Consider the following 15,133-nt stretch of genomic DNA (forward strand, 5'->3'; position numbering starts at 1 on the left):
TTAACAAATGCCCATTTGGTAAGTGATGGTTAGAGATGAAGAACATAATAAATCATCATATCTGTCCAAAGCAAAGAATTTAACTCCCCCAACAAAAGACAACTACAAACAAATAAATACAGCTCATGCCTATTTATCAGGCTATTGTGGAACTTCCTATTGTATATGTGCAGGTATGAGAAGGCTTGATGGCTGTCACTGAGCTGCCAAATGTAAGGTAGGGGCAGGACAGCAGCAGTGTCTTTTCCCAAGTGAGATACAGTACCTATGTTGTCCTAAAATGTAATCATTATTTTGAAAACAATGCCCAAAAGACAGCCTGAGAACAATGGAATTCGGTGACACACTTGATTACATTCATAGAAGATTCCTATTTAACTAGAGTTAAAAACCGCAGTGCAGTTCAGAGTGGAAGTCCACTGTTGTTTAGCAATGAGTTGCCCTGAATGAGTCTCCAGGAGAAATAGTCATAATATAATTAATCTGGTGGAACAGCTGAACACGCAGCCCGCAATTAATTTCACCCTGAATATTAGCAGTTCCACAGCAGTTGAAAAGAAATTATATCAGTCAATAGATTTCTGAATTAAGTAGGTTGTGAGCAATAAAATAAATTATTGTTGATATTGTACAACTTGTTTAAATCAACTGAATGATTACAGTAAATTTGTATACTTAATAAATACATACTATTGCTCATTTATGTAGAAGAAAAGATCCTCATTTCAACTTCTATAGAGGAAAGAGAAGCTATAAGTAAAATGTAGACCACTTACTAAACCGGACACACATGTACTGTTCACCATTTCATTATTCGGTTTGTAAACTGCATATCAGAACAAAGCATGAGTATCTGTAAGCTGGAAAACTTGTTTCTTTATTATCCAGAGATACAGGCAATATCTATTTAATAGTTACTTCCAGGGAATATTTCTCCAGTAAGAGATGGACTTCTAAGCAGATGGTCACTGAATGAGAAACAGTGGAACAGTGGCACCCAGAGGTGAGAAGCAAACTGCTCCTGAGGAGTTATTTCATCCGGTGTAATCTATTTCTCATCTTTTCCTTCGTCCATTCCCAACTTTTTTTTTTTTACTTTTTTTTTTTTTTCCCTCCAAATAACAGATGCCAGAAAGGGGAAGAAAAAAAAAAGCCACAACTTGGGAGAAGGTACCCAAGAATCTAAACCAGAAAGCTCCTAGTTTGGAATGACTCTTACACTTAGGAACACATTTTTCCTATGTATTTTCACTACCAAAGAGCAGGATAAAAATAACCATGGAAAATAGAATATCTTCAGATGCATCTCTCGAGCTGGAATTCTGAAGCCACAAAGCCTCGCATTCTCCCTAGATTCACTAACTAAATTGATTGTGTAGAATTCTAACAGGAGCCTGAAAATCCAAATACAAAAGCCAGTGGATATTGTTAAGAGGCTTAGGGTCGTAATACAAACAATTATAATTGACACAAGCTGTCAATGCTACATCAGATGCCTTGACTTCAGACAATCTGTGATGACCTCCAGTATGTCTTTCACACACATTTATATACACACACATACATAAATACATCTGGGCATGACAGTTTTATTTCACAAAAAACTTTAATTAAATACAAAGAAATGGTGTGGCTACCCAGCATCAATTTCAGGAAGACCTAATAAAATGAGGCCCATTGATTTTTTTATTAAAAAGGCCATATTTTTGCAAATATCAGTGGATGTCTGAACCGTGCAGTCAGACTGTACCTGGGCTGAGCAGAACCAAATGCCACCTACATAACCTCAGGATTTCCCAGATTACTTTCCACTCTAGGGGCTTGAAATGGAAGGACTTTTAGCAAACATCTGCTCAAAACACAAGAGAAAAAGAAATAAGTGATTGTTCAGCTAGAAATGTCAAAATAGAGCTTATTTCTGTGGGTGACATGGATTAGAATGTCTGATGCTTTCCACTAGAATCAGAATTCTTTTCTCTGCCCTTAGCACTACTTGTTATTATCACCATCATTCTTTATCTCCTAAACAGCAGTGGTTATATCATAGGAACAGAAATAGAGTTCACTTCACATATCCATATCCCCAGCCCATGCATGAAAGTGTTTCCGTGAACCCCAGATGGATGCAAGCATTCCCAAGCTCATCTCCATGTCTGCTGTGTTTAGGATTGCATTTGAAATAGCGCCCCTGCTGAAACGATCAGCGAGATCTTAAATATGTGAAAGCAAAGAAGGAAACAAGTTAAAGCTGTATGCAAGCAGTGCCTTCCTTCCTGCACACCCCTACCACCTCCTTTCTATCTCCTTAGTAAGGCTGCGACTATTTGCAGATAGTTTCTGTTGCAAAGGCAGTGACACACTGCAGAGATCCAGTACATCCAGAGTGCTGCTGCTGAACTAAGGCTGTAAGGCGCAGAACGAACCAACGGCGATATCTTTCTCAGTACAGTAATCCCATAATGACCGCCGGCGAACGATCATCTGATAAGAATTGTGCCGAGTAACGCTAAGCTTATTGCATATTTTATCTCAGCGGGAACATTCCCGCATCAATCACGCTGACGGCTCCAGCCGCACAGCGCCGGGGGCGGGACGAGGGAGCGGCGCCACCTGGCGGCTGCGGAGCGGGAGCGGCGCTGCGGCTGCCGGAGGCGGCTCTGCCCGGCGCCCCGCGGCAGCGGCGGCCGGGAAACGGCGCTCCCCCACCGGCATTGCCCGCGCCGCTAATGGAGGCGGTTCGGTGCCGATCGTGCTGCGTGCCAGGGGGACTAAAGAAAGACGTCGTTCGGGTTTTTACTATTAGCGGTGGAATAGGTCAGCTGTCTTTCAGACGCCTCCGGCACACTATTATACTTGTGTCGTTACATCTATTTTTGCCTCAGGTGTCCAGAAAGCATTTTAATAATCCTAATTACTACCGCACTTGCCTGTTTCTTGTTTTTAACTTGGACTAGTCCTGTCGGTACAGGCAGGGACTTGCCTACAGCTGGTTTGAAATTCAGGTTCTAGGTCCCAGAAAACGTCACCTTAATGGTGATCAATTTGTGTTGAAACAAAAGTCACCTGAATGCATGGCTGAAAATGCCAAACTGAACAACAGTGCTTAGACCACAGTTCCACCTCCAGGTCTGTGCTGTGAAGAAAGAGCTGCAAAAATATGTAATACTTACTGCCAAGCTGTAAATAAAGACAACACCTTTTAATTCCATAATTCGATAGGGAGGGAAACGTGGAAAGGCAGAATGGCAAAGCAGTAAGAATTTCCTTCCCCAAAAAGCAGGGATGCTACATTAAAGTGCATTGGGGGTGGGGGTGGGGAGGAGGGGAAGAGCAAAAGAAATCAAAATTATGAGTTCTTTTCCCTATCAATAAATGAGCTTTGGAGAAAAGTCAAAGCAGAAATGAACATCCTTGTTTCCACACGTGCATGTAGGTAAGTACAGCATAACAGAGGGGGGTGGCAGTTATTTACCCTTCCTCCATTAAATCCCTTTATTTACAGACATCCCTTTAAAAAGCACTGCTTTTTAAAAGTCTCTCAAAGGGAAAAGCACTGCTTTAACCCTTCCTGCTTTCTTTGCAGTACCTGGGCTGCTGCAGCTTTCTTATACATTCTGCCCTGTGGTTCTCATAGTGTTAAATAGGAAAAAGACCTCTCCATGCTATGCTATGCCTCACAGCTCAAATACGCATTTTTCTGTTTTGCAAGCACTGCAGCCTATTCTACTCAGCTGTAATGATACCAGAAGAAAACAGATAGATAGCTTTGCATTGGTGGTTAAACACTAAAAATTACTCTTGTGAGTCTTCCCTTACAATCACATCTACTTCTACATGTAACTAGGAATAAAATGCTTTGAATACCTTCCACATACACCCTACATGCAAGGCTGGCAGCCTTAGCCAGGGATCTGATGAGCAGCTCAAACTTTTACAACCACCAGTGAGGGATGAGAAGCAATGACTGCGTGTCTCACCATTTCTAATCTGCTGTCATGATTTTCAGCGTTTCTGGCAGATTAGATAAGTGCCACACAATCTAAATGATGGCCTACTTACCTAACCGCATTTCCCCCTCACTCCAGCAGCACACAGAGGAGCTTCCCTTGAAGTCTGATTCTAGAGCGAGCTATCCAGCTTGACACAGCAGTTGGCAAATTTCCCCAAAGTATGACAGATGATATCTCCATTAAAAACATCGCATCTGACATCACTCTAAGTGTCACTGTTCCTATCGTTGGCTAAAGCACAATCCAGGAAGACATTTAGCATTCAGTTCAAAATTATACACTCTCCTGAGAAAACAGTGGATAAAATGGAGCCCAGAGAGGGAGCAGCCCAGATGAAATGCCATACACTGCGAAGACAAGAACTGCCTGCACCCAACACACACAAAGAGTTCATTTCCATTTCTAACTTCCATGGCTTTACAATTCAAAGACTACAGAACACTCAGATGAAGCCATTTGCCATAATTAAATTCCACCACCACCACGTAAGCAAATTAAATGTTATGTCTGGACATACACGAGTCTCACAGTAAATAAAGTAATGACACAAAACTTGTAAAAAAAATAAAAATAATAACTATTATGAAAAATGGATTAACTAAAGATTACACATAAAGCCTAAAACTTGGATCTGTATTGGTAGACCATCAGCCTATGGACTACATGCACATATATATTTGTTTAGGGAAATCAAATGACAATATAGTCTGCTGACCATCTGAATTTAACTAACCAATACACTTATCAAAATGACAGTATTATTTTCATAGCTGCCTGAATGTAAAATAAGTTCCATTTGATATATAATGTTTATATTAATCCTTTTAAACATTTGCTGCCTTCCACCCCATAGGTGATTCCCTGTAAAATGTGTTGAGTGATTTATGAAGGTCTGACCCAGCAAAGTGCAGAGAAGGCTCATATCCCACTGGCTTCAGGAGCAATTAAGGGCTTTCCCGTGCACCTTCCAGGATCAAGTTGTGAGCATTTGGCAGTCCTTCTGGGATAGACTTTTGTTCAGGTTTTTGTACGCTGACTTTCTTTGTCACGCTTTCACTTTGCACTGAGGTCAAATAAAACTCTTAGTAAGAAAAATCTTCAGTTAAGCCAATGTAAGTTTGAGTAGAAAGGAATGCTGGTATGAATAACTGAGTCATAGCCAGCTCTTCTCAGGAACTTCATTTCACAAGAAAATCACAATCCATACCTGAAGAAAATATAGCTGTCATTGCTAATAAATAAAATACAGCAAAAAACTATTACCACAGTAATGAATAGTTCGAAGACCCAAAGCTAACATTCAGCAATTCTGCAAAGGGGAAAACCCATTATTCTAGTTTTTCTTGGTTTTTGTTTACCTGCACACCACAGAATTTTCTCTTTTTTCTTTGATATTTTGAGAACCATTTTCAGGCAGTTTGTTAAGTAACAGCAATCATGATATTCCACAAAACACTTGAAAGAATTAAATACCCCAAAGAGTTTACCTGTCTCTGATTGAACAGATTGACCAGGAAAATGATCTGTTCCTTGTAAGCATGCTGCTCTTTAGAACACTGCAGGAACATGGAACATTTTAACAGGTAGCCTGACTTGAACACCAGTAAAAAGCCAGCCCAGCATTCTTAAATTCAAAGGAAAAATAAAAATAAAAGAAGTGATGCTCTTTCAGTTGTGTCTTTGCTAACAATTTGGAAGCATCCATTGTATTACTACCGCAGCGTTATTGAGCTAGTTTTATTAAGGCAAATTTATAGCAATGTTAGAAATTAATACCACTCTTATTTCCTCCACTGCCTGGCTTTATTGAATGCCATGGGGCATATTAATCAGTAAAGCCAAGTAGTGCATGAAATAAAAGTATAAATTAACCTGTAACATGAATGTAAAAAGGGGCTTAATAAAATAGAAATAAATAACACTTTAATGATAATCAACCCTGCCCAGCTTAACCAAGCACATAGTGTAATACTGTTAAATACAAAAAAAGTATTTAAATAAAGTTTAAATCATGACACAAATACCATAATTTTCAAGGTGATCGCATAATTCACTCTATTGTCAGAACACACAAGTTTGTGCAAAATAAATAAACAAGTAACACCTTTCTAGCCTGACATTTCTAGCAAAAGTGCTGTCAGCTCTGGGAGCAGGTCCAAAACACAGCGACAGGGAGTGAGAGAATGATTTCAGAGCTATTTTGCACTTTAAGAGTCAGCCAAATAATAACCAAAAAATAGTTTTCCCACCCAATATACTTTGCATACATCCAAAACGTATCCTCAAATCCCAACTAAAACTGGAACCATCTCATCAAACCCACTTCACACAGGTGAACTCCACACAATGCATACTATTATTTATGGAGGAATTGACCTTGCAAGAATGTGTAGTCATTTTAACCCGTCCTTAAATTTATGAGGCTTTAAAGAAAACAATGTATTCTTGGGTGTAATGCAGGAGGTTTTCTTGGAGGGAAGTCTCCCTCCTCCAGGGTCCAAAAAGACACAGTCCAAAAATAATTACTCCTATTACACAGAGCAATGAATGTACGACTTTGCAAAATCAAAGTTAATTTTATAACCATAAAACTACAGCCAGCTCAGCTTTCCACCACAGCTGCTGCAGTTCCACAGCACAAACACTTGCCCACACTGTCACACATATAACTACATAAATGAAAATACACATCTTTGCAAAAACAGGAAGGGAAAAAAAAGAAAAAAAGAAAAAAAGAAAGAAAAAGTAAAAATGAAACTGCTAAAATCTGTACAGAACACTGCAGCGTATGCTCCCCCTGCTGGCTCTGCTGCATAGCTAAGTATGAAACACCTCTGCTGTGAGACAGCCGCTTCTAAAGACAATGACAAAATCACTCGCTGGAAGCACCAAATAATATGAAAATGAAAATAATATGAAAATATGGTAAAATGAAAAATACCACATGAATGACTTCCACGTTTAGCAACAAAAGAACATTGCTAAATGGAAGGCTTTACAAATTACCATTAAAAATGCAGTGGACAACAACACATTATTTGTATTACTATTGTAATGCGCTATTTTCAGATACTAAGAACATTTAAAAGATATGGTAAACTATTCTAGCACTGCAACACAACAGAAAGCACAGCAATGACAGCAGGGTAGCAAAGTCCTAGGCTACAGAAAGTGAGGAAAAGCAAATATGCCATCTCAGAGCTATTATAACAAGATATGTTCTACAGAAGCAAATAAACTAAACTGTAAAATGTATTGTTAATCCAGTATAAAGAAAAACTTTTAAAGAACTTTAAGAAAACTATTCATTGTAAGCAAGAAATGAATGTGATTCTGTGATTCTGTAATGTAAATTTTAATACCATGGACTGATGATCCAAATGGACACTTCAACATTACAAATATTGGTCACTGTGTTCAGATCTCTGAACTCCACATTACTTTGTATAGAGGTCAAATATCTTGAATAATTAACCTCAGTGCTGATGAAATTATAGTCATCAGTCCTGAAGAGATTAACAAAAATATGAGTAAGTTTCTATTTTCGATGGCAGTGGAATTAGCTTTAAATAAAAGAATCACAACACAGATATGGCACTCTGTAATAATACAACACTTATGGATAATTATCTAATTAAAAGCATCAAAAGGAAAATAATAATCATAATAATAATAAGAAGAAGCTGGAGATGTCCCTTGTTGGTCTCAAAGTCACTGAGGTATCCAAGTGCTGATCTCCTACATGAGAACTAATGAGAACTATCCCAACTGGACAAGTAATGATAAGCTCTCTGACGAACTAAAACCTTATGGAATCAACAGTTCTGTAGTTCTAAAGAGGCCGTGCCAACCTACAGAATGCCCCAGGTCTAAGCTTTCCAATTCAGTAAAAAATGAGGTACGGGCATTAAAAAAACAAGTGCACATCAGGCAGAAACACATTGTCTGTGGAACACAGGCCAAAAAGAAGTGTATGATGAAACTGTGACAGTGTATTTCAATGGGCTACATACAAGCAAACAGACATTCACAATGGGTCCCTGAATTTGTTTCAAGTCTATTAGAAGACTATGTTAATAATAGAAGACCGTTCCTTGCACTGGTGAATACTTCTGCATACTTTAAATTTTCTGCATGTTTACATCAGTTGATTAAATCTACAAAAATCATTCAGTTTTCTTCAGTCCCTTCAGTCAATTACAATCCTGTATTTTCACACCACTGTATGGATTCACATTAGAGAGGAAGCGAGGCTGTGACAGCTCTGCTCACTGCTCGCAGCTGTCACTAATGCTAGATCTGTCTTCACAAACATTATTACAAGTGTGTTCATTTGTGCTCATCTGAGGTGTCCTTATTCACAACAGCTGACCTTCATGGCTATGTTTGACATTTAAAAAGAAAAGTTCTGCTTTACAACCTTCAGTGTGCCTTCAGTTATAAATTACTTGCAGAGTATTAGTAATAATAATTGATTTTAGCAGTAAGTAATTGTTATAAACAGCTCCCACTATTTAATGAAAGAAATGCTTCATCTTTGCATTTTATTTATTGGTATTCAAGAACCTTCCACAACTTCACCGAAACCAGTTACTGCTTAATTAAACTAAGAAAGATGAACTGTCAATGACCCTTGTTAAAAAAAACATTAAATATATATATTTTCAATTTCTCTACAAATGTTTTTAAGGCTTGTTTTCCTTTTGTGTTGTGAGCTCATTGGAATACAGAAAAAACTTTCTTTATATGTTACTAGCACAGGACTTTCACCTTAATGAGCTGCATCAGTTACAAGTAAGTATAATCAATGAAGAGTTTTACCCTGTATTGGTCACACTGGAGCTCTCCTTGGTGTTTTCAAGTGAATCAATTGCAGGGACTGCCTAAGCATCTTTTAGCTGCTCACAATTAGACCCTACTGCAGGTATGTCTGTTTTCTAATCAGGATTCTAGCATAGTAAAGCAGCACCTGCAGGTCCATAATGCATAAGAACTGATGCTCACAAATGACAAATTATAGACTAAAAAACTGTACTGGCAAATGGAGTGATGAATGATGGAATTATTCCATCACTAATGGCAGGAAGGTTTCAAATAAACAATACCCAATTAAAATCCAGTGTCACGTTATCATGATGCAGATAAAAATACACCGTACACTTACAGAAATGTCAGGCTGGAGACTGTCTGTCATCTCTCACCACTAGCTGGCACCACAGCTTTAAAAATGTAGTGATGCATCCCATTTATATCTTACTAATTAACAAGCCAACTACATAATTTTCAACAGAAAATAATTATTCAAAGCAAATGAGGAATATTTGGATCTATAAACTAAAATGAGTCGGAAAGAGATAGTTCAAGTGATGACTGCTAAGATATATCCTCTGCAAAGGAAAATGGATAACAGCAGACTCGGGGCTTACTTTCATTAAATAAAAATAAACAGTACTGTGCACAGATGGAAGAATTGTATATTTCTGCTATCGGTAGGGAGGTCAGTAATGACATAGAGGTCAGTATCTGTGATTATGAGGTGGATGGACCCCAGTCAATTGCCCATCTCACTGGGATTTTTAATCCTAAATAAACTCGGAGGACATTTCACTTTTTTTTTTTTTCCTAGAGAAACTGCTCAACCGCACCAGCTAATAGATAGCATATAGCCCATCTTCCTTCTCTCAGACCAGACTGCTGGCAGGACACAGATGTCCTAGGAAGCAAGTATGAGGTTTCCATTCCCCCCCTACTGCAGCCCTGACATTGCAGCAGACTACATCTCTGTGTTCTACTCTGCCTCTTCCAGGGTGGTCCCTACTGACTGATCTGACATACACGTGGCACACGCACCCCAAATCCAGAGACACACAAAGTTCACAACACAGGAGTTCACAAGTCATCTGCTGCTCAGCCTTAGAAGAGACTAAACTCTCTCCAACTGTCTATGAATTCTATATTTATTTACACACTGCAGAAATAAACCCATAAATGTTCACATAATACCAACAGCAAAAGCACTGCTGATGTACAAATACATCATATTTGTGGCTGATCTGTCAGCTGTGGTATGAATAGACACTGAAACACTTCTATATTGTAAGAGAACTCCATAAAAAGAAAGTTTTCTCCTATCACAGGGCTGATCCTCTGCAGCTATTCAGTTAAAGCCACAGTGAAAGCTGGGACATAGAAACAAGATTTCTATGTCTGTTAAGGCAATTACCTCAAGAAAACTCTGCTGATCTGGCATCAGGACCATTAAACAGCATAGCTCATAAAGTTACACTTTTTTTTTTATAATCTTCCATACAAGCAGAGAGATGATAACGCACATTCTGAACAGCGGCGACACAAATACTGCTGCGGCTGATTCACTAAGTATCTAGCTGATAGCTCTCTACCCATTCCTGTTAGATAGTTTTCTTCTTTACCCACAAAACAAACAAACAACAGAAAATCCACAGAGTAAATGTTATGTAGATGAAAAAAAACCCAACTAATTTGTATTTTAAATCTCTTGGAATAGCTTCATATTTGCTAGTGAATTTTATCTTTTGCTGAAATCAGCATTTTTTGTTTTGTAAAGCATTACTTAAAACCCACATTGGCCAGTGTGCACATGAAGGCTTCCTGGCTAACCTTACTTTAGAACAGAATGGAATAACTGACACCATGCTCATTTCTCTTCTACTTCAGATAATGCTATCTAAGGAACACACGCATTGGGATCACATTGGTTCTTTCATAAGATGAAAGTTTAGGTAGCAATAGGCCTCTTTGCTCTATCTAGATCTATCAGATTCCTGCTGCCGGCAAGTGACATTTGCAAAGTTCACTTTGCAACAAAAGGCTTTGAGTCTTTGCTTTGTGCGACAAAGACTGTCAATAAACACCACATTAGTTACCTCTTCTGTTTTCACAAAGCCATGGGAGAGGACACCTTTGTGCTCCACAGGATAAACACATTGACAACATCAACTAGTCATAACACTAAGAACATGGTGGACTTGCCCTGTTCCAAAGTTATTTCGAGGTCATTTTGGTAGTCCTGCAAATGATCAACAAAGCAGCCCCTCGCAACTGAGTCAATTGTGCAAAATTCAGGACAGACGGCAATGTGGGATGGAGGATCATAAACTGGAGAAAAACTAGTCTTAGTGAATGCAGCAAAGAAGCTTGTAATGGCTGCAGAATAATAAACTGTTAGAGTTCATCCGTTGCTATCTGTCTTTATTTTGCTAACCCACTCAAGTGGACACCACAGCATTGCGACTGCATTAATCAAAATTTGGAATGACCTGCTTTTCATTGCAAACTGCAGTTATCTTTCTTTACTGATTGGCCTTGACCTGTCAGCTGCATTTGGCACCGCTGACCCTGAGGGTTCTTTTGAAGAGCCTGGAGTACTATCAAAGGTTGTCTGACTCTGTTCCTGCTTGGCTTAATTCATATTCCACTCAACATACCCATTTTATTTCCAGTAGAAATTGCTCATTTAATTGCATTGTATGTTTTATGGGGTATGCCTCAGGCTGCGTTCTTTATGCCAAGCTTCCCGGTATTTATAAGTGGAATGGTGAAGAAGACAAAAAAAAAAAAAAAAAAAAAAAAAAAAGGAAAAAAAGAAGTAATTCACAGAGCTGGACCAGGCTTCATAATACCAGTAATTCTCACTGCTTTAAATTGTATACAAAGCTGTTTGGGAATACAACTAACATATATGTCACCATCCAAAGTTCATTTGATAAATGTGTTCTGTTTAACTTAAGCCAGGTTCGTCCCCTTTTTGGGAATTTAGAAACCCTTCCTTCAGTGCCAGTATACACACACACACACACACACACACACACACACACACACACATAAGTCTAATAATTGACTTATCCCACAACTTCACATCTAACTAGTTTCTAAGTTAGATGAGAGCTTTAGTACTACAAAACCAAAGAGTTTATACTCAAGATACTAACATTATTTCAAATACTGTCACGGAGTCAAAAGTACTTAATTCTTCCTTTTATTTTGCAATAGGTTTTGGGGCTTGATACTCCCAAACCTGACCCTTCCCAGAGAAACAGAGAAAAGATGCAGAATAATAAAGATCTAGCATACCCATGGTGTTTGCCAAAACAAACAAGATTCATCTATTTAACTATTTAATCTAGGTATGAGCAAATGGCTTTAAATATTATATGCCACACATAAATTTGCAGACAAGCTTTACCACCACTCTTATTAGTAAAAGACGAATGGTGCTCTTAACAGCTAGCAGTTAAGTCTGCAAGTTCACTAAGTCACCAGTGAAATGAGGAGAAGAAACATTATAGGATTTAGGAATGTAACGTAAAAAAGACCCACATGGCATCAACTAATCGTTGTCACTTTTTGAATAAACAGACAATCTCAACAAATAGGACTGAATTTATGGCTCAGAATATTTAATTTTGCAATGGAACAGATTCATTAAAATACCATCATGATGATTATGGAATTGGAAACTTTAGCTTAGATCCACCATTCAGTGGTAGTGTGGATCTTAGTCATCCAGTCAGTTTTGGAAAGGACTTCTCCTTTACCAAGAACCAATGGGAACAGAATGCTTTGCAAAGACGATAAATCTGCATGCAATTATTGAAGTCCCAGATTCAGACTGCAGAGCAAAATATGATGTGGTATTGCAAGTAAAACATATTTGTTATACTTCCAAGTCTTTAACATTTAATTAAACTTACTCAGAGCTATGCTGACAATCTGAAATTTACCAAGCTCTCATATGCAAAGAAAACAGAGGTTTGTTTCTTTCTGTAATGTCCCCATATTAAATTCATCAAGCCCAGTCTTTTGTTGTTGTAACAAATTTTCCTCTGCTATACATAATTATTAAGAAGAATGGCAAATTGAAAAAATAAAAATAAATTAAAAAGAAAGGTGAGGTATTCGGGGACTGTTCAACCTGGAGAAAACTGAGAAGGGATCATCAATGCTTATAAATATCAAAAGGGTGGGACCAGGCTCCTCTCAGCAGCACCCAGTGACAGAACAAGGGGCAATGGACACAACTGGTGCATAGAAAGTTCCATAGGAACATAAAGAAAAACTTCTTGACTTTGAGAGTTATAGAGCACTGGAACAGGCTGCCCAGAGAGGCAGTGGATCTCCTTCTCTGGAGATATCCAAAACTCGCCTGGACGCCTTCCTCTTTCCTCACCATTCTACCTCAGCTGTCATCCATGCAGAACCTCAGCAGGAGCAGCAATATTCACAGAGCTTTTGGAAGAAGAACAGTATAGTCTCAGGAATGCCTGAACGAGGTCTGAGGAAACATCTGCACTGGCTGTGTTCATATAGTGCTTAATAATGTATGCTGTTCTGGCATACTAATATAATTTAAGCAAGGTAGACAAAAATGAAACATGGTTCCTGATGTTACAAATTGAGTTTATGGGAAAGTTACCAAACAGATTGTATCTGGCAGCACCTGGTAGGGACATACTCACTCCAAGTGAAAGTGGCCTTAATACTAAGTAGTCTTTTTTCTATTTACTCTTCACAGATTAGTAATTCAGCTCAATTCAGCTCTGGGCCTAAGGAAGAAGTCCTACTTTTCCACTGGGGTGTAGTGTATAATTGCATTTCTGCTTAAACTCTTGGAAGGGTGCTAAGCTTAAAAAACAACCAACCAAACAGCCAGAAAAGACAAAGTTTGTTTGGGCAGAGCACTACAGAACAGAAGCAACTTATTATTCCTATGACCAGCTTCCAAACAGTGAAAGAATAAAAGCAACAGGTGTACGGGAAGGTTAGCACATGACTGCATGGGAAAGTCACCAAGTACTCAGTTCTTAGAATGGCAGCACCAGAAGTATTGTTCTACAGAGTGAGCCGGCTGCATGTTTTCCATAATTATGCTACAAGTAAATTTCTTGAGTTTTAAATAAAATATTGTATACTGAGAGACTCTAAAATTTACAACAATAAACGTTCTCCACTGGAAATGTCATGGTACAGTCACAGTTAGTGTCTGAAATGGGACGGCCCTCTTTGCTGAATAAACCTACTAACTCCTAAATCACAGAGTCCGAGGTAGTCCTTCTCCAACTTCATTCCATAGATCTATGGACCTGCAGGTTTTGAGCACCACCTCTGAAATGGCACTAAAATATGAAATGGATGATATCCACAAGTTGCTCAGGACTGCTTAGGTTGTAGGCCTCATCTGCAGTTCAATATAAAGCCCAAGGAACATGCATCAGATAAGAATCTGATTTTGTAACTCTGAATCCTTCACCCAGAATTTTTGTGCACTTTGGAGACATTGTTAGATGGTTTCTTTAAATCTCTTTAAAACCACAAAATTAAACTACAAATTAACTGTAGCTGGCACAAGATATTGTAACCAAATCCCCTGACACCTGGATAATGCAGACTGTTACCTGTTAACAACTACAACAGCATTGTGGTTGCTGATGTTCGAAAGATGTTAGCGCTTGTAGCACCTTTCAAGAGGAGTGTTGTGTTTCAGAGGAAGTCAAATCACACTCCACAAATAACAGCTGTCCATCATTCATCCAGAAGCAAAATGTCAACAATAAATTCCAATTCCATTTAAAACGGAAATAAATTGCTTTTGCTCACACAACACCACTTAAAGTTGCAGCCTTAAAAATGAATATTTTCTTATGTATTAGCTAGTTAGCCTTACATTAAAATCTCTTGCATAATCTGCTTTTATTACCATCCTCTTATTAACACATTTAAATAATTGTGTAGACTTTAGAGTTTGTTTGTTTGTTTTAATAGATAAGACTTGGAGTTCCAAATGCAAACCTTAGCTCATGTGCTATTACCCCCTGGAATTTAAATTAATTTTGTCAGCTTTTGAAAGACCTAACATTATTCACGTATGTTTCGTGCTTCTTATATACAGAGAGCTGTACACATTCGTTCATTACAGTAATCTAAAATTAAAAATAAAGGTTTCTCTGCAGCAATAGAAAATAACTATGTAAAAAAATCAGTGTTTTTTCATATATCTGAATTTCTGTGCAACATAATAATACAAAATGGAGCACAGCATGTAAACAGATTGAAACATTGTATGCCATGAACAAGCGCAGTCCTGG

The 15,133-nt window shown here is 38.3% G+C and overlaps 1 protein-coding gene across 6 annotated transcripts in view; it reads right to left on the bottom strand.

Moving 5' to 3' along the window:
• LOC107316667 (uncharacterized) overlaps positions 1-15,133 on the bottom strand; it is a 365,025-nt gene that overhangs the window by 344,108 nt on the left and 5,784 nt on the right. The window contains exon 1 of one of the 6 annotated variants that reach the window (XR_014948026.1): positions 6,387-6,716. The exons of 3 other annotated variants lie outside the window; for them this stretch is intronic. The gene's annotated coding sequence lies outside the window, so the exon portion shown is untranslated. Of the gene's footprint in view, positions 1-776; positions 908-4,059; positions 4,743-6,386; positions 6,717-15,133 lie in introns of those variants that run through there. 2 more of the 6 variants (XR_014948025.1, XR_014948029.1) reach the window with 2 other exon arrangements.

The sequence above is a fragment of the Coturnix japonica genome, chromosome 7 (genome assembly GCF_054131305.1).
Source record: "Coturnix japonica strain WE chromosome 7, WE-NBRP24, whole genome shotgun sequence".
Classification (NCBI taxonomy): Eukaryota; Metazoa; Chordata; class Aves; order Galliformes; family Phasianidae; genus Coturnix; species Coturnix japonica.